Source organism: Parasteatoda tepidariorum, chromosome 5, assembly GCF_043381705.1.
Source record: "Parasteatoda tepidariorum isolate YZ-2023 chromosome 5, CAS_Ptep_4.0, whole genome shotgun sequence".
Taxonomy (NCBI): Eukaryota; Metazoa; Arthropoda; class Arachnida; order Araneae; family Theridiidae; genus Parasteatoda; species Parasteatoda tepidariorum.
The window spans coordinates 32401902-32424596 of record NC_092208.1 but is presented as its reverse complement, the minus strand read 5'-3'; the positions used below and the strand labels follow the sequence as shown (position 1 = coordinate 32424596).

The 22695-nt window shown below is 27.9% G+C and overlaps 1 protein-coding gene across 2 annotated transcripts in view; it reads right to left on the bottom strand.

Annotated features, from left to right (window-relative positions):
• LOC107440232 (metabotropic glutamate receptor 1-like) overlaps positions 1-22695 on the bottom strand; it is a 251769-nt gene that overhangs the window by 127928 nt on the left and 101146 nt on the right. Inside the window, exon 1 of one of the 2 annotated variants that reach the window (XM_043046352.2) lies at positions 12832-13412. The exons of the other annotated variant lie outside the window; for it this stretch is intronic. The gene's annotated coding sequence lies outside the window, so the exon portion shown is untranslated. Of the gene's footprint in view, positions 1-12831; positions 13413-22695 lie in introns of those variants that run through there. 2 annotated transcript variants of the gene reach the window in all.

Sequence of the window (22695 nt, the reverse complement as noted above, 5' to 3'; positions counted from 1 at the left end):
CCCTCTAGTCTAGTTCGCAATTTGATTTTATTATAGGCATAAACTCTAAATGAATGAATGAACTGAAATGCGGTTTTCATTTGAATAAAAACGAAAAAAGACAAACGTTGAGAATAGTTATCAAATCAATGTAAAATAACTCATGGAAAATTGATTCGATAAAAATATTATTATAGATTTTCATAACTGACATAATTTTGTCCTAACTCTTGGAACCTACTGTGACCTTTCTACGCAACCCTACTACGCAACACTACGTGACCTTTCTACGCAAAGCAGTGGTTCCCAAATAATGTTTCGCGAAACATTATTTGGGAACCACTGCTTTAAACAGTCAGTTTTCCACTGTACAGTGAGCCATCATCCAAGGTTTCGTGGCCAAAATTAGTATTTCGATAAAATTTGTTTCAAAATTTGGGGGGTTTTATGTGCAGGTAAATTGAATTCATAGTTGAAATACATTGTACTCTCGTTGGTCCAAAAAGTAAATTATAATGTTTGGAATGATTATGAATACTTAATTTAGGATATATTAAAACTGCCTTCACATATTTTAGTTGAGAATTTAATTTTGACTTTTGGCCAAAGATCATGGTCTTCTGGCCCACTGTAAACTGGCTGCAAGCGTACTGCTTGTGGTACGTGTAAAGCTAGCAGGTGGTTCATAGAAGGTTTTGATTTGGTTGTTAACGCTGCACCAATTTGGCTGGTAAAGATGTTTTTCACATCGTTTATCTTTCGTTAATCTTTATTTATGTCTCTTAGCATTACTGCTATTCGTTTGAAAACTTTTTCGCCTTCGTTGTGAACCACAAATGGGTTTATTCAGAAACTGTAAATCTATCCAAAATAGCTCTTTTGGCGACAATCTGGGTCAACTACGTCTCTCTTTTTGTAATAGTCTGATCATCATTAACTCTTGTATAATGATTCGAAAACAATTATGACGCAAACACGCACTACTTTACCACAATTCAGATCGGAAGGAAGGTTGTGGTTATATTCAACCAACCTCCTCACCAAGCTCCACAAACATATCTGTACTTTTTTGGGTCTACAACCGCTTCAGACATTACATTTAAATGCATTTCAAATCACTAAGACTTGATCGAACCCAGATCCAAGCCGTGTTAGGTGAAGATTCTACCCACCACATCTTCAGGGCTACAATATGTAGATGGAAATGAATATTTATGATACTGAAATTTAAAAAAATCTAAACGGAGAGTAAAATAATTTTATAGTCCTTATTCATGGATTAAACCAGCGATTTTGTTTTTTGAAAAAGCTTCTAAAACTTAAGCTTGACAAGATGCTAAAAAATAATGAGAAAAAATTGCATCATCTTCTAAAACTCTAATATATTTATAATTCCATTCTTGCCAAGTTGACTTTGAGAAATTATATTTTGCCCTTTATTACATACTGATAATAAATACAAGGTGTATAACTACCACTCTTAGCATGCACTTTTATGTGCCTTACGAAAAATGAAGTAAAACATGCATATTAGAAGTTACAAATTAATACTTAAAAACAGAAATGTTTTAAAAATCTGACAAATCGATATCTAGCAAAAAGCATATGTAAATAATGAAAACCAGTTAACATCTTCTCTCAACTTATTCCGGCAAATAAAACTTATTGATGTCTTAATTTTACCTTTCCTTAAATATGATTCGTAAATTTTAAATAGCGCTTTTTCCAAGCTTAAATATTATTTCTAACCCCTAATTTTTATATTTTTTTTTATTTTCTACCCGACAGAAATTTGAAAACTATCTTTGTCACAGGTGGTAATTAAGAAACACGTTGTAAAATAAAAAGCACGAAAAAAAACAATAACCAACAACAGTTTACATAGAACGCTTAAAGCCATTTTTCTTGATAATTTTCTTATTTTAAACATACAGTTTAGATTAAATCTTATTTCAAAATACATAAAAATAAATTTTCATAATTCCATACCTCATTTTATACTAGACGGATCAAAGCGTTCTTTTGCCTCAAGCGAATCAGAATCGAAGTTATTTTTATCGAGTAGAAATATTTATGTTTCATGGGAACCACTTAGCATCCGCTGATTAATTAGCACATGCCAATTAAGTTAGTAAATAATGCACAATAGAGCGTTTCCTGGGTATTTAATTGACAGAGTATTAAAATTAATGAGTAGTAATTTTTTTTTAAAAAGTACGACATCCTTATAGAAATAAAAAAAATACACATTAGTTGCCGAAAACAATCTATGATATTTTTTTTGTAACTTTAGCATACAAATTTACCTAACTAACAGAAACATATAAACTGTTATTTTATAATTCGAAACTTTTTTAGTCATTAGTAAATTAAATAATGAATGATAATGAAAATGTTTCTGTGATATTTCAAACAAATTGCATTTAGGCGAACTTAATACTGAGTGCACAAAGTGCTATAATCGTAAATAAAAAAATAAATGCCACAAGGATACAGGTAATTATTTAAAATTGTTATTTGTAGCAAACAAAAAGAGGTATTCAAATATTTTATGGGATAGAAAGAATGAAATGACACACTCTCCAAATGTGACATTTTTTGTATGAAACTTCTCCTTACTATTTTTTCCAGTTAGTTTTCAGAATTTTTTCTAAGTTGTAAAACATTCCTCATCAAATTACGGTATAAAATACCAGTACTTTGGGTGCTGGTATTTTATACCGTAATTTGATTTTATATCGTAATTTATACCAGTACTTTTGGCCCATTTTATTGTAAGTTCTATTTTTACCTTAAAACAGTATACCGTAATTTTTTCATCAATTTTAAGTTAAATAAAGTGAGACAGTGATTTTACGGTATATAATACAGTACAAATTACTGCGTCAGATTTTTTGTTCCTTAACATGTTGCGGTAAAAATGGATTTTACCTAAAAAGTAACGGTACTTACTTTTTACCTTAATTTTTTGTAGTACTTTTACTTACTTTTCACTGCAATTCGATCCGGAATTTTTTGCTGAGTATATAATAACACAATAGATAGAAAACTCTTATTGCCGGCATGAAAATCAGGGTACAATCAAATTAAGACATTGTAATGGCAAAAAACATTCATCACTAAAACATTTTTATATATTCTGCAAAAAGTAATACAGAAAAGTAGGTATCTTTTTACAATCAAAAGAATAACCTTTCATTTTGGTTTCTGAGACAGTATATAAGCACCTCAAATAATTTTGGAGCACGTTGAAATAAAATCTTATATAAATTTGCTGTGTATTTAATACGAAGACAGGTTAAAAGATTTAATTATGCTAATTATATCATATTGTTATTGTATTAATTGTTTTATTTACTATGGTTAAACTTGAACGGAAACATCGCTTAGTTTAATACCTTTTCATGTTGCAAAAAATTTTTCAAAATATTGTTGTTCCAGATACCAATATCATGGCTCAACGTTCAGTTACTATGACGACACCATAATTGAATTTCTACTTTTAATTGCTATGACGTGTCAAAGATTCTGCAGTCATGTATTTATTGCATATGAAAACATCGTAATAGCCTTCAAAAACTGGACGGTAATACGTGGCTTCTAAATTATGAAGAAATAATGTCACTATTAAATTATAAAGAAATAATGCCGCGAAAAAATATGAAGAAATAATGTCACTATAAAATGTGAAGAAATAATGTTACCATAAAATAAGACGAAACAATGTCGCAATAAAATATGAAATGATAATTCTAGCTAATATTACATCAAAGAAATTCATGGCAACTAATATCTTGATAAACTCATAGCACTATTGTTAAACGAACCACAGCAGTGGGTTGAGACTCTTGCATTAGCGAGCGAAAACTAAACAGATAAGTGTCACTATAAAACATGAATAATGTCTCTATAAAATATGAAGAAATAACGTCACTACAAAATATGAAGAAATAATGTCACTATAAAATATTACAAAGTAATGTCCTTATAAAATATAAAAAGCTCTTTCTAGCTAATATTTCGTTCATAGAATTCATTACTAATATCTTGTTCAACGCATAACGTTAGTGTTAAACAAACCCTAACAGCTGACTAAACTAACCACCAAACAACATAAAGTACAATAATAGCAAAATCTAAAATATTTATTACCAGTATTATTTTTTTGGTGTCATTTCTTATCAAGTCTCAAAAAATTTAAACAACACAACTAATTGAAATAATCTTAATAAAATAGTTTAAAAGTAATCGTAGATAGAATGATTATGTCATTTTATTTAAATACAACATCACAGAAACGCTTTTGAAATAATAAATGTTCATTTGACTAAAATATTTCAAAAATGTAAACGTAATGTTTGGAATTTACTTTTTACCCAGATATACTTTTCTTTTAATTGCCTAAAAAAATTATGTTTTAAAGTCCAATTTTTCTAAATGTCATAAAAATTGTATGGATTTTTTAATCCGTTCATTTCATTAAATGAATTATCTGGTGGAAATAATTTTAAAAATGACATGAAATATTTTTTTCGAGTATTTTTTGTGCCATATATTTTTAATTATATTTCTCAGATAAAGGCGAAGCGAATGTTCTTATTTTAATTAAATAAAAACTCTTTACTTTTTTAACTGCCTCTTCGCAAAAATGTTAATTGACATTCAAAAAGTGTTTTCGAAATAAATCTTTTGTTTACCGAGAACCAAATAATCATAACTGAATGAGCAAGCAAAACTATTTCTAATTGTTATTCTGTCCTTAACTCGTCTTTCAGAAAATGAAGATAAATTTCACAATTGTGAAGAATACACGTGCCAAGTTCGAAAACTAATTTTTTTTAAAAGATGTTTAATGGGATCTAGAGAAATGATTACAAAATAAAAAAAATTATAAAAATTTAATTAAAACCAAAAATTTATTGAAAAGAAATTATAGTTGAGCATAGTATGAAGTACAGGGTAAAAAATATATTTATATAATACTTCATCTTATATTTTTACACGAGATAAAAATTGCATTTTTATATGCAATCACAATCTTTCTCCTAACTATATATTTCTAGAATTCGCATGAAAAGTGAAGAAGTAAATAAACATTACACATTGGAAATCGTAAATGAAATTTTTACGCCAAGCGGGGAAAAACTTCATTAAAACAAATCAAAACATTGACGAGGAATACCAGATTAAAAACATAGAATCCTATTGGTTTGTTCTAACAGAGACGGCTAAAAAGGCAAATTTTAGAAAGACCTTCAAATTTCATCCAGAAATCTAGCAAATTTTGATGCTTTTAATTCAATATTCTTCAAAACTTGTTCTCAGAGCCACGGTGGCTCGGGGGTAAGAGCACTCGCTTCCCTAGGAGATGACTCAGGTTCAAATCCCAGTGTTGGTCAGTACGAACTCGGCTGCTTTATGTGTTTTGCTTCATTTTCAACGTTGAATCAAGAATAGTTCTTATCCTCTTCTTTTTTCCATCATTTCTTTTGGTAATATTTTTAATAAATTGTTATAATATCTTTTAAACATCAATTTTATTTTTGCTAGTAAATAACAAAACGAAATCGTCTAGCCACTTATATGAACATGGTTAACTTAGTTGAAACATATAGATATTGTATCCTTTCAATCAAAAAATAATTTGCATCATGTTTCAAAAAATATACATTTTAGACTACTTCTTATATAATAAAATATAAAAATATCGATTAATTGTACTTATTTATTTTATTATTCACTCATAAAATAATAAATTAATTAAAAAATTGTTTAATGGCTAAAATGAGATTTTCTAACCATAGCCCGATAAAGCGTGATTAACATTAATGCAAATGCGTTTTTTCTTAAATGAATGGTTCGTGTATTTTTATTTATTTAATTTCAGATTTTTAATAGATAGATTTTGAATTAGCGCAATTGGCACTAAATAAAAGAGGAATAAAATGAATGGATTTCTAACAAGCGTTATTAAAAATGCTGCACCAAAGATGTAACATCTATCTCTCTCTCTATACCTCTATATCTCTAAATCTCTATATGTAACAAATACGTAAAAACTAAAAACAACATAAGAAAAGCTTTGAGCATAAAAAATATACTAAAGATACTCAAAAATCTTTTTAGGGGGAGGGCAATTGTCACGAAATCACCAAACTACAGCAGATTTCTACTTATTTTTATTTTTCGCACCTTCAAAATCACTTAAATTTAACAAACCTCTACATTGTAAAAATTTTTAAATAAACGTAGGAAAAGCTTTGAGCATTAAAAATTTGTTAAAGATGCTCAAAATACTCAAAAATCTTTTTTTTAGGGGGGAGGGCAATTGTGCCGAATTCACCAAACTACAGATTTTTTCTTATTTTTGTTATTTAAACCTCAAGAAACACTTAAATTTAACAAACCTTTACATCGTAAAAATTCGATATAATGTAGGAAAAGCTTTGATCAAAAAGATTTTCTAAAGATACTCAAAAATCTTTTACTTTGTTTTCGGGGGGGGGGGGGCAATTATGACGAAATACACCAAACTGCAGATTTTTACTTATTTTCATTTTTTAAAGCTAAATAAATAAATAACTTGGAAAAGCTTTGAGCAAAAATATTTACTAAAGATACTCAAAATACAAAAGATACTATTTTGGGGGGGGCAATTAGGACGAAATCAACAAACTACAGATTTTAACTTAAAATTAAAGAGCTCATTTTTATTTTTTAAACCTCCAAAACCACTTAAATTTTGTTTCGATCTCAATTAGAGCAAGAGTTGCAATTCAAAACAACTATTTAACATAGGCTGACATGCCACTATTTAGACTAATATATCAAACAGCGTTTTCAGCGTTCATATCAAAAACCTTTTTTTTTTTAAAAGTGATATCTTAAAATCCGATAGTCACATTAATTTTAATATGTAAGCAAGAAATGTTTCTTACTTACATATCAAAGGAATAGACAACGCACCAATTTATTTTCAAAAGATTTTTAGAATATTAATTGCATTTTTTTTTCAATTTCCTTGCAGTTTTAGATGTACATCAGTAGTATATCATTTAAGAATCAATATTGTATTTAATTCATATTACATTTCTTAACTTCAGTATTTACAAACACAATAAAGCAAAAAAAAGTTAAAAAATAATATAAGTTTGTTACAAAATAATGGACAATTTAAAAAAAAAGCAGGTTTATAACGAGTTTTGACTACTTTCAACCCACGCACAATTCGAAAAAAAGTTCAAGTATAATGTAATAATATCATGTTTAAGAACAAGACAAATTAAATTAAAAACTCTTAGTAATATGTTTCCAAGTTTCTCCGAAGGTATTCGGGAACCCTTATAAAATTTGAAATGTATATTTGTATGTTAAGTTTCGCTTTTTTGTCCAATATTATTGATAGTTCTTATAATATTTCTTTTCAATATTATTTCTTTTCGGTTATATTTCTTAAAGGATTTGCCTCTTTGAAGTATTGATTCTCGCCAAAAATCTTCTTTCTCGACTAATAAAAAATATTTATATTTGCATTAATAGATCTACNAAAAAAAAAATTAAAAAAAAAAAAAAAAAAAAAGAGGGATAGCTTAAAATCCGACAGTCACATTAATTTTTTCCAGAAATGTTTCTTATTTACATATCGAAGGAATAGACAGCGCACCAATTTATTTTTAAAAAAATTTAAATATTAATTACCTTTTTTTTCAGTTTCCTTGCAGTTTTAGATGTACATCAGTATATCATTCAAAAATCAATATTGCATTGAATTCATATTCCATTTCTTAACTTCAGTATTTACAAACACAATGAAGCCAAAAAATTTTAAAAAATAATAAAAGTTTGTTACAAAATAATGGACAATTTACAAAAAAAAAGCAGGTTTATAACGAGTTTTGACCGCTTTCAACCCACGCACAATTCGAAAAAAGTTCTAGTATAATGTAATAATATCATGTTTAAGAACAAGACAAATTAAATTAAAAACTCTTAGTAATATGTTTCCAAGTTTCTCCGAAGGTATTCGGGAACCCTTATAAAATTTGAAATGTATATTTGTATGTTAAGTTTCGCTTTTTTGTCCAATATTATTGATAGTTCTTATAATATTTCTTTTCAATATTATTTCTTTTCGGTTATATTTCTTAAAGGATTTGCCTCTTTGAAGTATTGATTCTCGCCAAAAATCTTCTTTCTCGACTAATAAAAAATATTTATATTTGCATTAATAGATCTACAATACTTCTAATATAAAAAAAATTTTGAGAAAATAAATCATAATTTCATTTTGAGTTTTCATTAATACTGAACTTCTTTTAAAATGTTTGCGTTCTTTCAATACTTTTTTGTGAAATTAAACAAGGAGGGAGTTAATTATTCAGTTTGAATTATTATTAATATTCAACCACCAACAACCATTCATCTATTGAAAAATCTACAATTTTATCAAATGGTGCGATAACAACCCCCCCCCCGGCAAGTTTGATTTATAACAGCCTCAATTCGAGTCATTAATATTTTTAAATTTTATAAGAAAAATATATATCCTTTTTCAGTTTAGTTTCTTCAATAATTATAACGCAAAATCAAACGATGACTCACTGAGAAAAAAAAATATGGTCCAAACTACCAGAATTTACCGTATTTTCCCGTTCTTTGGAAACTCAAAAAAGCACGGTAATTTTCACCCTAGAGCAGGGTTTCTTAACCTGTGGTTCATGAACCCCTAAGGGGTCCATGAGTTATATTTTAGGGGTCCGCTGACTACTCCTAATTTTTAAAACGTTTGGAAGCCTACCCATTGTAAAGCGAACTATGGCAGCTATAATTCCGTTTGCTACAGTGTATCTTTGCGAAGCGGGATTTTCCACACTTGTGACAATAAAAATATAACATCGAAATAGATTGAATGTTGAACATCATATACACGTTACTTAGTCGAAAACCATCCCCCAATTAAAATTAAGGAAAAGCAGCAGCAACCTTCACATTAAAAATTTTAATTTTAAAAATTTTGTATACTATTTAAATAATAAAATTAAATGTTTTCTAATAATAGATGTTTTTTGCAATTTTTTTAAAGGGTGTCCGTGACTTCTTAAAAAATTTTAAAAGGGGTCCATTATATCATAAAGGTTAAGAAACACTGCCCTAGAGCTTCAATAAAGAACTCTTTTGGTAAAATTAACCGTAAAATATGTTTTATATTATCATGCTGTTTGGAAGTAAAAGAGGTAAAATTTGGCAATTGTTACTGAAGAGGTGGTAATTTTAACAGTACTAGCATAATTTGAGTTAACGCAGATTGTTCACTATGTGGACTGCTTTATTTAATTTTGTATATGCTTGTCAACTTTGTTTTTGATCTGTTAGTTATTTACATATCTCTGTAAGCTAATAGCTAACATCTATTAAATTTAAAGACCATAAAAATATGTATTTGTAAATATATATAAGCCTGTACAAAGCTGAAGTACATAAACAACTTAATTGTAACTCATCAGGCTATCCAACACCTCCTAAAGAAAAGAAGGCCTCAGCACGGATCAATCTAGTAATCCGACGTAATAAACATAAACTGCGCAGTGGATAATAAATAAGAAAGATGTCACTGCGTACGGGCTACAAAGCTGCGTAGTGATGGTACATACGAAAGATGCCATTACGTTTGGACTACCATAGGATCAAATTTCTTGTTTATGGTAATCAGTGCTATGGCCTTCTCTTTTCTATGACGTATTGGGCTGTCCCACGTCCTAAAATGGAAACGTGGAGGTAGCTCGCTAGAATTCCATCACAACCCGGGTTGTATCTTTTTATTTATATTTATTTGTTTATTGCTACGCATGCATATGCAGGCTTGTGTTCGTCTTAAAAAGTTACAAAGTTATTTATTATTACCGTTACAAAATTCCTTATATACTCTTACCAAGTCGAAGAACAGATAGCCCAAGATGGAAAAGAAGATTGCAAAAATATATCATATACGGCGGGTTTTGAGCCCGCAACCTTCCCACTACAATAGATGCCTCTTTATAATGTACTTCTCTAACTTGTGTCATCTGTTCTTCAATTTTAAAGGAATCACAATAAATCGTGATGAGCAGACAAGCCTGAATATGTATGTGTAACAATAAATAAATACGCGGAATATTTTTTAAATCATTTGTTTCACAGGGCCTCCCTGGCCGAGCAGTCTCAGCTTCCCGTCAAACGCTATTTAAAATCGAGATATCGTGTTTGAATTAAACGTTACTCTGCGTGTGAAACAATAAATAAAAAAAATTTGATTCATTTACATACACAAACTCATGTGCTTAATGCAAAGAATGGCCTTGTCTCTTGTTAAATTGAAGACCGATAGCACAAAATATTAAAAAGCTAGAACAAAGATATTGAACCAGCCACCTCTACGCGTCCGAGCTCACCTCGCTGCAGTGAATACCCCAATAATGCATGTTTAAATAATAATGCAACTTCAAAATTTCGGTACTTTTCCCGCTGTACAGTATCGATTTTCAGCTAAATACTCTGAAGATTTAGTGCAGTGGGAGTCGAAACCCGCTATAACACTGGATGTATATTGTTGTCTTTCTCAAACCTGTTCTATCTATCTTTCAAATTGAAAAATTCTACCATTCCTTGTATTTCAAAAGAAACCCAAAGTAAGTGAATAAGTAAATAAAACTTACTATTCTCATAAATAATGGTTGAAACGACATCATATACATTAGTTAAGTTAAAACACTTAAATTAAATATTTGAAGCTATCCTTTATGTTATTTTTCTCCTTGCCATAAATGGGAAGTATATTGGGAAAACAAATCATTAACAGTCGTTAAACTCTTATCAACCATTTTAACTCCTAGCAACCAATAAACCTCGATTTTAAATAAACCAAAGAAGTGTAAACATGTCATTGATTTTCTATTTGGCAAAAAACATAGACATCAAAAGTTTTAATGCAACAAATGAATGATAAGATGAAAGATAGTTCAGAAAAACGTTTTGTTAATTTTATCGTAAACGTGACATAAAACCATTTATTTGGTTATATTTAATATCAGATTTGGGTTTTTACTAAATGGATGGTAATAAGAAATGTAACTTTGAAAACCGGAATCACGAATGGAAAAATTAACAAAAAAATTTTCATCTTTTCGTTCGTTTTAGTAACAGTTTCCCGTAAATTCTACATCCATTCTTCGTTTTTCTCCCTACGTTATGGTCTTTAAATATCGTATATTATGGTATAATTGACAAAATTAGCATTTTTTTTTCTTTTTTGTTAGAAATTTCTTTACCATGCAAGCATGGTAATTTTGGCAGAATTTTCTTTCTCCCCGTGAAGAAGGGATTGGTTCAATTTATTACAATCTCAATACGAGTTAATAATGGTGTTAAGCTCTTTATAAGATCTACTTTCATTTAAGTATCTCTAATACTTCTAATGCAAAACAAAACCATAACAGAATGAGGAGTTGAATGTGTTAAAATTTGAATTGTATAATACATTTCCGATACAAAATCAAATGAAAACACACATACGGGTTGAATTTATTATATTTTTAGATATTTTAATAATTTGAACTTTTTAAATAAAGCATGTTCCTTCATTATTGCTTCTCTAATAATACCACTACAAAGCTAAAACGTGACAGATTTATTATTTGAATTCATTACAATTTTTATTCGAGTTTTTAATAACATTGAACTCTTGAAAATTATACTTTTCTTAACAATGCATATACAATAATTCGAATATAAGACTAAACTATTCCAGAATAACGAGTTGAATTTATTAAAATTTAAATTCCAATTATTGAGTTTTTTTAAAAAAATATCTTGACTATGACTATGTTATCTCCAATATTTCTAATAATATTTCTATATTATCTATTATCAATTAAGGAAAATATCTATTTCTGTATTATCTACATATTATTCTGCAATATTTCCATAAACGATGACAAAACGATGGGTTGAGTTGATTTTTTTCAACTGATTTTTTTCGTTATTAATAATACTAAACTCTTCATAGTACGTACGTTCGTTCACTGTGATATACCCAATAATTCTAACACAAATCTAAACAACGACAACGTGAGAAATTAAATTTTTTATTTGAATTCAATTCAGGTAAAATCTGCTAAAATTTATCAAACATTTATAGCCTTTCAATAATTCGAATCTAAAATAAAAATGACGAAAGGAAAAATGATTTTCCAAAAATAGAAGTCCAATAAAAAAATTTAGAAAAAAAAAACGCTTTTTTTAGTATTAAACATTGTGTAATGTAATATTCGCTATTATTTAAGGCTGAATAATAATTAAGAAACATTACAGAGAGCTTAAGTCATAAACAAATTTACTAATTTCTTTCAGTATTTACACTGAGCTTTTATCAGCAATATTTAATTAAAAAGCGAGATCAAATTAAAAATTGTCATTATTAGCAAAAATTTTCATTACAATGTCAAAATGTTTATTATTAACAAAAATTTTCATCAATTTCTATATTCATTAATTACATTGTCAAAATTTTCATTATTAACAAAAATTTTCATCAATTTCTATATTCATTAATTACATTGTAAAAACTACTAAAAGCTAGATGAAAATAAAAACTACCATTATTAGCAAAAATTTTCATTACATTGTCGAAATTTTCATTATTAGCAAAAATTTCCAGCAATTTTCAAATTCATTACATTCTAAAAATTACTAAAAGTAACATTAAAATAAAACTTTCCATTATTAACAAAAATTTTCACAATTAATTATTCATTTACATTATAAAAATCAGAAAAGGTTTAGTCCCATTGTATATTAAATTATGAAAGTTTCACTTACCGTTGATGACAAATATTGAACAGCTTATTGGAGAATGTTCATCAGCTGAGATTTTAAATTAAAGTCTTATTTTAAACAGTTTTTAAAAAAGCAAATATGATTCAAAAGAAATATTTTAAACTTATAAATAGTCATAAAAAAATTCGAAATTCTAAAGCAATCTATCGCATCACCTGTTGCTTGTATATTTAAGCCACGAACAATTCTTTCAACCTAAACACAGTCTCAAAATTACAGACAAATATTTGAACAAAAATTATTTTACCCGTTGACTGTGAAAATCTACTTCAAAAATTATACTATAATAAAAACATTTTAAAATTCAAATATTTAATTAATTCGAAAATTTTTAATCGTTTTTAATGATGCTATTACTATATTTCACTAAAAATTTAATATAATAACGAAGCTGGTGACAATATTGTGGTGTCAATGCTCTGGAATTTGAAGAACAGTATCCGGCATGCTCCGGACTGTACCGCAGACGTTTTCGTTTTCGCGCCCAGCTAGACGTTATCTACTGGCTGCTTTGTAGAGATCGTGTTTTCCCTCACTTTTTCCTATCGATCCCCCCGATGTTCAGCGCCGCCCCTGCAATCCGATCTTCGCCCTATCGTCCCTCTAAGGGGCTGAGAAAGAACCCAATATATACTACCTGAGCGAAAATTTGTGCTGATGCTTAGGAAATTTTTTTATCCTATTGTGACGAAGAGAAGCATAGGAACAGTGTGAGTATATTTACTGTGCTAATATTTGAAGAGGGTTTGGAATACAAGAATCTGATGTTGACATGGCATTAGGCTCTTCTTTTTTTTCCCCCTTTTTTGCCACAAATTGACTGAGTTCGTTTCTGAGTGGGCGAAAATTAATAGACAGAAAATCAGCTTAATTAGTAGGCTGTTAATTAATGATATAAGTTAATTTGAAATTTTTTGTCACAAAATGTAGAGAATACTAAAATAGCTCAATAAGAATTAGCAACTAATACGTTATTAAAGAGCCTGTGAAAATAGAGATAATATTATTTTTACATATACTTGATTAAAACTTTAGAATTTAATTACCATTTCTATTGGTTTTTTCGTAGTTATTTAGTATGTGTTAAACGTCATTAAATTTAACAGAACCTTATTTCTGATGTTGACATGGTATTAGGCTCTTTCCTTTTTTTCCCTCTTTTTTGCCACAAATTAACTGAGTTCGTTTCTGAGTGGGCGAAAATTAATAGACAGAAAATCACCTTAATTAGTAGGCTGTTAATTAATGATATAAGCTAATTCGAAATTTTTTGTCACAAAATGTAGAGAATAATAAAATAGCTCAATGGAATCAACAACTAATACGTTCTTAAAGAGCCTGTGAAAATAGAGATAATATTAAATTATTTTCACACATGCTTGAAGTTTTAGAATTTAATGATAATTTCTATTGTTTTTTTCGTAGTTATTTAGTATTTGTTCAGCTTCATTAAATATAACAAAACTTTATATCTGATCATCACATGATATTAGGATCTTCNATTTCTGATGTTGGCATGGTATTAGGCTTTCTTTTTTTTCCTCTTTTTTGCCACAAATTAACTGAGTTCGTTTCTTAGTGGGCGAAAATTAATAGACAGAAAATCACTTTAATTAGTAGGCTGTTAATTAATGATTTAAGCTAATTCGAAATTTTTTGTCACAAAATGTAGAGAATAGTAAAATAGCTCAAATGAATCAACAACTAATACGTTCTTAAAGATCCTGTGAAAATAGAGATAATATTAAATTATTTTCACGCATGCTTGATTAAAGTTTTAGAATTTAATGATAATTTCTATTGTTTTTTTTCGTAGTTATTTAGTATTTGTTCAGCTTCATTAAATATAACAAAACTTTATATCTGATCATCACATGGTATTAGGATCTTCCTTTTTTTCCCTTTTTTGCCACAAATTGACTGAGTTCGTTTCTGAGTGAGCGAAAATTAATAGACAAAAAATCACCTTCATTAATATGCTGTTAATTAATTATGTAAGTTAATTTGAAGTTTTTTGTTACAAATGTAGAGAATAATAAAATAGCTCAATAAAATCAGCAACTAATACCTTCTTAAAGAGCCTGTGAAAATAGAGATAATATTAAATCACTTTCACACATGCTTGATTAAAGTTTTAAAATTTAATGATAATTTCTATTTCTTTTTTCGTAGTTATTTAGTATTTGTTCAGTTTCATTAAATATAACAAAACTTTATATCTGAACATCACATGGTATTAGGATCTTCATTTTTTTCCCTTTTTTGCCCCAAATTGACTGAGTTCGTTTCTGAGTGTGCGAAAATTAATAGACAGAAAATCACCTTCATTCATATGCTGTTAATTAATGATGTAAGCTAATTTGAAATTTTTTGTTACAAATATAGTGAATAATAAAATAGCGAAATAGAATCAGCAACTAATACGTTATTAAAGAGCCTGTGAAAATAGAGATAATATTATTCTTACATATACTTGATTAAAACTTTAGAATTTAATTGCCATTTCTATTGATTTTTTTTAGTTATTTAGTATTTGTTCAGACGTATTAAATATAACGAAACATTATTTTTAATTAAATAAAATGCTTTTTCAACATACTGGGAACCCTATTCCCTGCTCGCTTTACTCTGGAACTGCTTTCATATTTTTTTAGGCTAGCTCCCTGATTTTAGGTCACTTAGCTCACTCATTTTATAGTTATTTGTGTTCTAAAAATAGGATGTTCTAAAAATAGGCAACATAAACATCCTGTTAAGATTTGATTTATATGTATTTTAATGCAGCTTGGAAAATGCGTTTTGGACAAGCAATTCATATAATTTTAAGCAATTATAAATTTCAGTGTTTCGAGGTACAAAAGTTTTTTAATCTAACATAAACTTGTAAAATGTATGAGAACCAAAGAAAAGGGTTATAAAATAAAAAAAAGTATCGAAACAAAGTAGATAAAAATGGATGATTTTTGGAAGCATGATTGGATACATGAGTTTCAAATTATCTTGAATAGATGAGCAACGTATTTCTGACCGACCTCAGTTGGTGAAACGTATCTCTCGCCTACATTAATTATTAAGTATTATCAAAATTTAAAAATAGTTCTTAGCTATTGTGTTACCCGAGTAAACTTATAGGCATAATTAAAACAAAAAATCTAAATAATTTGTTTGTTTATATGAACTGTTTCCTTTTAAACTTTGATTTTTGAACTTATAGCTCAGTTTTCTCAGCTTTTTGTTGCCAACGCGAGTAAAGAAATTTCATCAGATTTATGACAATATATGCATCAATATTATAGACAATATATATCAGTTGTCAGCAACCTATAGCCCTCTAGTCGAGTTGTAATATTGAAAAAGGTATATTGGATACTCCCATTTGTATATTTTTTTATTTATATTATAGGATAATGCATAATCTAAATTAGAATTTATATGCGGAAAAAGAAGAAAAATGGTCCACTTTAAAAAAACCTTTGCCAACTCTTGATGCAGATCTTATTTGTAAATGTGTATCATATTACAAAAACATCATTGCTTTTGCAAAAGCTTTGAAAAACAGTAGATATGTCTGACAAAAAATATAAGTCAAGTGTTTTGTTTTTAAAAACAATTTTTGATAGAAAAATTTAATTAATTAAACAAATGGATAGTTTTAAAGTTACCATAGCACATGAAAAAAAGGTAAAAAAATATTTTTTTAATACTAAAAATGAAAATTATTATATTTGGTAAGTTTTTACGAAAGAAGTTCAGTGTCTTATTTTGATAATTATTATAATTGATACAGTTGACCTTTTATAACGTATGCAAGCAGAATATTACCGATAGATTACAAATAATATAATATAATAAATAATATAATATAATAAGTAATTGTAAATTTGTATCATATTACAAAAACATCATTGCTTTCGCAAAAGCTTTGAAAAACAGTAGATATATCTGACAAAAAAAATAAGTCAAGTGTTTTGTTTTTAAGAACAATTTTTAATAGAAAAATTTAATTAATTAAACAAAAGGGTAGCTTTAAAGTTACCATAGCACATGAAAAAAAGGTTAAAAAAAATTTTATTCCTAAAAATGAAAATTATTATATTTGGTAAGTTTAAATTACTAAAGTANTTGTCAGCACCTGATGCTGCTTACTTAGAAAACAATTTAATAATTATTTTTAAAGTAACCATCATTTACAGCAAAAACGAGTCATTCTTTAGCACAGAGTAACAGACAATTGTGCAAATATTTCAGTTGGAAGCATTTGAGGTAATGCAGAAAACATCGCTTCACAATTTGTCTATAAATAGTCAACAGCAGCACCATCTGTTGACTAACTTTATGAGTAATTTTGAAACTTAAGGAAAATAATTAACATGCTTTCCACACTGAGAAAAAAGTATTGTCAAAACTACCAGAATATGGTAAAATTTAATGTGTTTCTGGCTCTATGGGAACATCAAAAAACTCTGGAATTTTTACCGAAGTGATTTGGTATTTTTTTTTATAAAATTAACAATAAATTTTAATTTTATAATATGTGATAAAATTTGGTAAATGTGGCAAAATTTAATAATTTTATCGTGATATCTTAGAGCATGTCAGAAAAACTATGTATTCAGTTAAATTTACTTTTCAGTCTTGTATTTGTTTACTAAATGTGTGGTTATAAGAACTATAATTTTGAAAAGCAAACCATATGAATGAAAATATTACCGAAAGAATTGTTTAAATACAATATATTTTGGGGGTTCCTTTTTACCAGAATTATGGTTTTTTTTACTAAAAATGCCGTTACCATAATGAGGTAATTTTACCACAATTTTTTTTCTCAGTGTAGTTTCAGCAAAAGTTTAAATTCGAAATATTTTATAAACTTATTATTTTAACTTAACATGAATAGAAAATAAATAGCTAGTTTTAGAATAAGTTTTACTTATTTACTTTCAAATTATTATATATACATTACATTTTAATTTTCCAAAAATATGAATATAAAACAAGTTATTCTAATGAAATTTCATTAATGAAATCTCTTATTAACTCAAGAACAACTAAGCACAAGATAAATTAAGCTTAATTAAACTTGTAAGGAAGAAATTTATATGCAGAGAGACGATGTGTTCTTAAGCTACTTATTTCACGCATCCTTTTAGCACATTAAAAATCACGCAAGTTCCTCATCAGTAAACGTAAATGAATATCGAGTTCGTAATGTAAAAGCAAAATACCTTCCTCGCCGTCTTTTTTCGTCAAATTTGTTTCAATCGTGAAAAAGAAATTTTCACTAAAATTGAAGCTGGCAATTTGAGAGAATTTATTACTTTGTTTTTATACATTTCTACATTTAATTGTCAACGGAGCTTTTTTTAACGAAATTAATAATTGTTATTTCAATTTACATTATTTAAAAACATTTTTTTCTACTTTTTATTTAGAATTTAAGTTGGCATTCATATGTGTTCATCAATTCAAAAGAGCAATTTTTTTAGAATTTTCCTTTATTATTCTAATCACGCAATAGTAATTAACATAAACTTAATTAAAACATAAAAATCCATAATTTTCTTTTTGTTTTAAATCTGTCTATTAAAAAAGTCTTTTGGGTTAACAAAATTAAATTCTTAACTATAGGGGAGATATGCGTTTTTAATTGCATTCTGTAGATATAGCTAAAATCTATGTCGAGAATTACCATATTGAGGTAGGAAAAACTAAAACATTCTTTTTTTGTATCTTTTCATTGTTTCTGGATATTACAAAAAAAAAAGAGTTACTGCCGCAGTCACAGCTGTTTCAGAAAATTCTCATCGTGCTTGCTTCTCACTGACATAACTTAAATTTATTAGATGAAAAAAATATAAAATTTTCACTTTACTAGAGTAATGTTTAAGAAAAATATTCTCATACCAAAATCTCATTGCTGTGGTCATAATCTTTAAAATTATTTTATGCCAATGTTAAATATTTATTTTTATGCCACTTGATCTAGTTTAGCTAGAACTATTAACATTTTTTGGCAGCCACGATATTTAAAAAAGTTTAACGAGTTTCACTTTGTTTAAATTTTGTATTAGTTTTGGATAAATTTAACAGTTTATACTGATTTATTTTTTTGAAACATTGATTTTAGAAAGAACAAATTTAGTTTAAATTTGTAAATTTTTTTGACCACTTCCTCTTAAGACTAAAAGTAAAAAACAAAAGAAAAAGCATTTTAGTTTTTTTTTAATTTTAAATCAGTTTTGGAGTTATTAAATGTGGAAGTTTTGGAGTTCTTTTTACATAATTCAGAAAAAGTTGATTAAAAAAAAACGCTCTTTTCTGACTTCTGGGCAGAACCAAACACAAATATTGTACTTTAAATAACAAAATTAAGGAAATAAAATTTTAAGATGGGAACTCGATAGTGATTTTCATATCAACTAATATCGAAATTTCTAACATTCTTCGTTTGTTTCTATTATAACCACCTTTCCAGCTTACGTGAGAGGTGTGTGACGGAACCCCCTTTACCCCCTTGGTACGTTTTCTATTGAATGAATATCAATCCGACTTATGAAATCGGTCGAATAGTTATCGAGAAATCCAATTTTAAATATTAGACATTTTTTAAAATTTGATAGCTAAGAAATTATGTGGCCAATTTGTTTACTTTTTCGTATTTTTCTATTAAATTATGTTCTTTAAAATGGTATAAAAGTTATATGATTTACAATTTAAAATTTTTTTAACCATTATTAAAATTTTAAAAAGCAATAAATAAATATTATATCTTTTTTGCATGAAATTATCTTTGTATAAATGAATTTCAAAAATATGTGGAAAAACTTTTCGATTCGCTTAAAAAAAAAAGGCAAAATGTAGCAAAATACGCAAAAATAGTATATTTAGCATTAGGGGGTTCAGACATTAGATCGCTCTCCTAGCCAAACAAATTGGGAACATATTTTCAAGATTTTTATCACCCCTCTCCCATATTTTAAAGGTCAAAATTCTGAATCTGCCAAACAAAATGTGTTTATTAAGAGATGTCTTGTCTGATTTCGAAAATTAAAGTTTCGTCTGTGCTAATTAATAATCATGTTTAAAGTCGGGCCTTCAAATCATTGAGATTGAGTACTAGTTCTCAAAAATCTGATCATTAGATCAAAAGTTATTCAGTGTGTCCCATTTTTTTATTTTGCACACTGTATAAAATTTAATAATATTAATATTTTCTTCCTTCAATAAAAAAGTTTTTTTACGAAACCCAAATTTTGCATTAACTGTCATAATTTCTAAAATTAATTATAACCAATGGGAAAAAACATCAAAGTAGGTAATACCGGACAATGCTCTTTTATATTGAAAATCAACAGTATAGGAAATGTTTGCCATGTACTTTAAAAAAACCAGTGTATGGAACACTGAGCATGCGTTTATTGAAAAAAATGACCATTTATCTTGAAAATCCCCAGCATAAGAAACACCCGACAATTTACCATACATGCCTGCAGTTTTTATCTCTGTTAAACCGGTTAATAGGATTAAAATATGAAAATTACTGATAATTTATTTTTTGGTAAATGTGATGAAAGAAAATGTCATCTGCTTTCCTTCTGCTTAACGAAATATTTAATATGAAGTGGAATAAAATGATTAAAAAAGGCCAACCTAACAGTTAACACGTGTATGTNTGTTTCCGAGTTCTTTGAAAAAATAGAGAGAGGGAGGGGAAAACTTGCTTATTAGCAGAAATTTTATTTTGTGAAAATAATAAAAGATTGTTATTAAAAAACTTTTATTCATAAAGCGTACAGGAAATAAATTTAGGTAATACAAAATTCGTGTTTCTTATAAAAGAAAACAAAATAAAATATGAACCTACATGTTGCACAACGAAATTACTTAAAACTTATTACTAATTATTTGAATGAATCATAATCATACCATTAAAGTATGAAATTAACATACTTCATTCTTACGTGGTTTGACATTTGGCATTTTATAGAATGCCAAGCCAACCAGTGAATTGTTGAATAATTCAATACTTTGTCAGCAAGTTTTCAGCTCTCTGCAAAATGCATAGTTGTTTAGAAGATGCCCTTGACATAAAAACCAACAAAAATACTTGTACTTCATAACCAAAATCATAATTATTATATTCGATACTCTTATAAGACATTTTAATAGTTAATAAATTAACTCTGTCGTGAAATGAAAAATTGCTTAAAATGAAGCGAGTTTTAATAATGAATAAATCCATCTTCGTTACTGTCTTCAGATTATTTATAAATATTTCATTATAAACATTACAAATTAATTACTAATACTATTCTTGAAGTTGCGCTTTAGTAATTTAAAAGTCATAACAGATACTTTTCCGGAAAAAATAATGAATTCAAAAGTGAAAAATGACAGCTTATTCCAAGTAATTAATATTTTAATCTTGCAAGGCACGTAATAAAATCATTTATTAAAATAAAATAAACGAGCAAAAGAATTTTGGTGGGAAAAAAACTTAATTCTTGACATTTTTTTTAGTTCAGGTAAAACTTTTAACAGAAATAAATGCTCCATTATAATTGTGATCAATTAAAATCAAGCCGTGATGGCTCAGGAGATGGAACGTTTGCCTTTCAATGAGGGGAACCAGGTTCAAATCCTAGTGATGGCTTGTCGATACGAATTCCGCATCCGGCTTTCACCGTGCTGACGTAAAATATCCTCAGTGTTAGACGGAACAAGAGATCCCCTTGCGTCAGGCTAACCATGGGAGGTTCTCGTGGTCTTCCTTTCAATGTATCGCAAATGAGGGTTAGTTCCATCGAAAAATCCTCCATTAAGGCAAATTTCTCCCAATACTTGATCCAGGAGTTTCCTTGTCTTCTAGATTGGGTTTAAAATTACAAGGCTACGGGGTTGAATATTAGTAGTCCTAAACCCAAAAATTTGGATCGGCTGTTCAACGGCGGTTATAAAATAAAATGAAATTAGAATCTATTGGAAAATTTTTAAAGACAGGAACAAGTCGTTAAAAACCACTGGCCTGTAAATTAGCAACCGTTTAGCCTAATTTTAAATTTTAATGAAAATACTAAGTACAGCAAACTAAAACAAAAAAAAACATATCAGAGTACTACCTATTAATTCAGTTAGAAATTATACACAAAAACGTATTTTCTCTAAATAAAATTATTTCTTTTTCGACAGATTTGGATATTTGATCATCAAAATTACTTCTTTTTGACAAATTTAGATTTTTGACCATCGAAATTTGAGGGGGTAAGCCTCAATCAGAAAATTATGGTCTCAATAGGAATCAAGAAAGCAAGGTAAGTTGAGCCCCTTATGCTAATTTCACTTTTTACGTAAATTGCTTTATCTTGGGAAATTTTAAAGCGAATCGAAATCTTATTGCACATTATTACAACTTTTTTTAGAAATAATCATGATATCATTTTCAAAATGGAATTTACTTCCTCATTTCCTTGGCAAAAGAGTTTGGAATTAAACGTTGTTAGATGTATTTCGTATTCATTCTCTTTTTCAGGAAGGTTTTTCAAAGAATTTCAAAAACAAGTTTTCAAACAATTCAGGAATGCAGAATTTCCTACTTGCAAGATCAGTGCTCTTTTACGAATTTAACTACTTTGTCCCTTTTCCTTCATATAATAGTTAGTATCGCATACTAACTGTTACAGTTAACATTAGTTAGTAGTATAATAGTTACAGTTAGTATCGCATACTAAACGTTTTCACAATCACAGGCAGTCAGTAAGAGCTGAATAAAGCAGTAAAAATCATGAGGTAACACAATCTAAATAAATAGCATGTAACTAAAGACATGAAAATTTTCACAATCATATC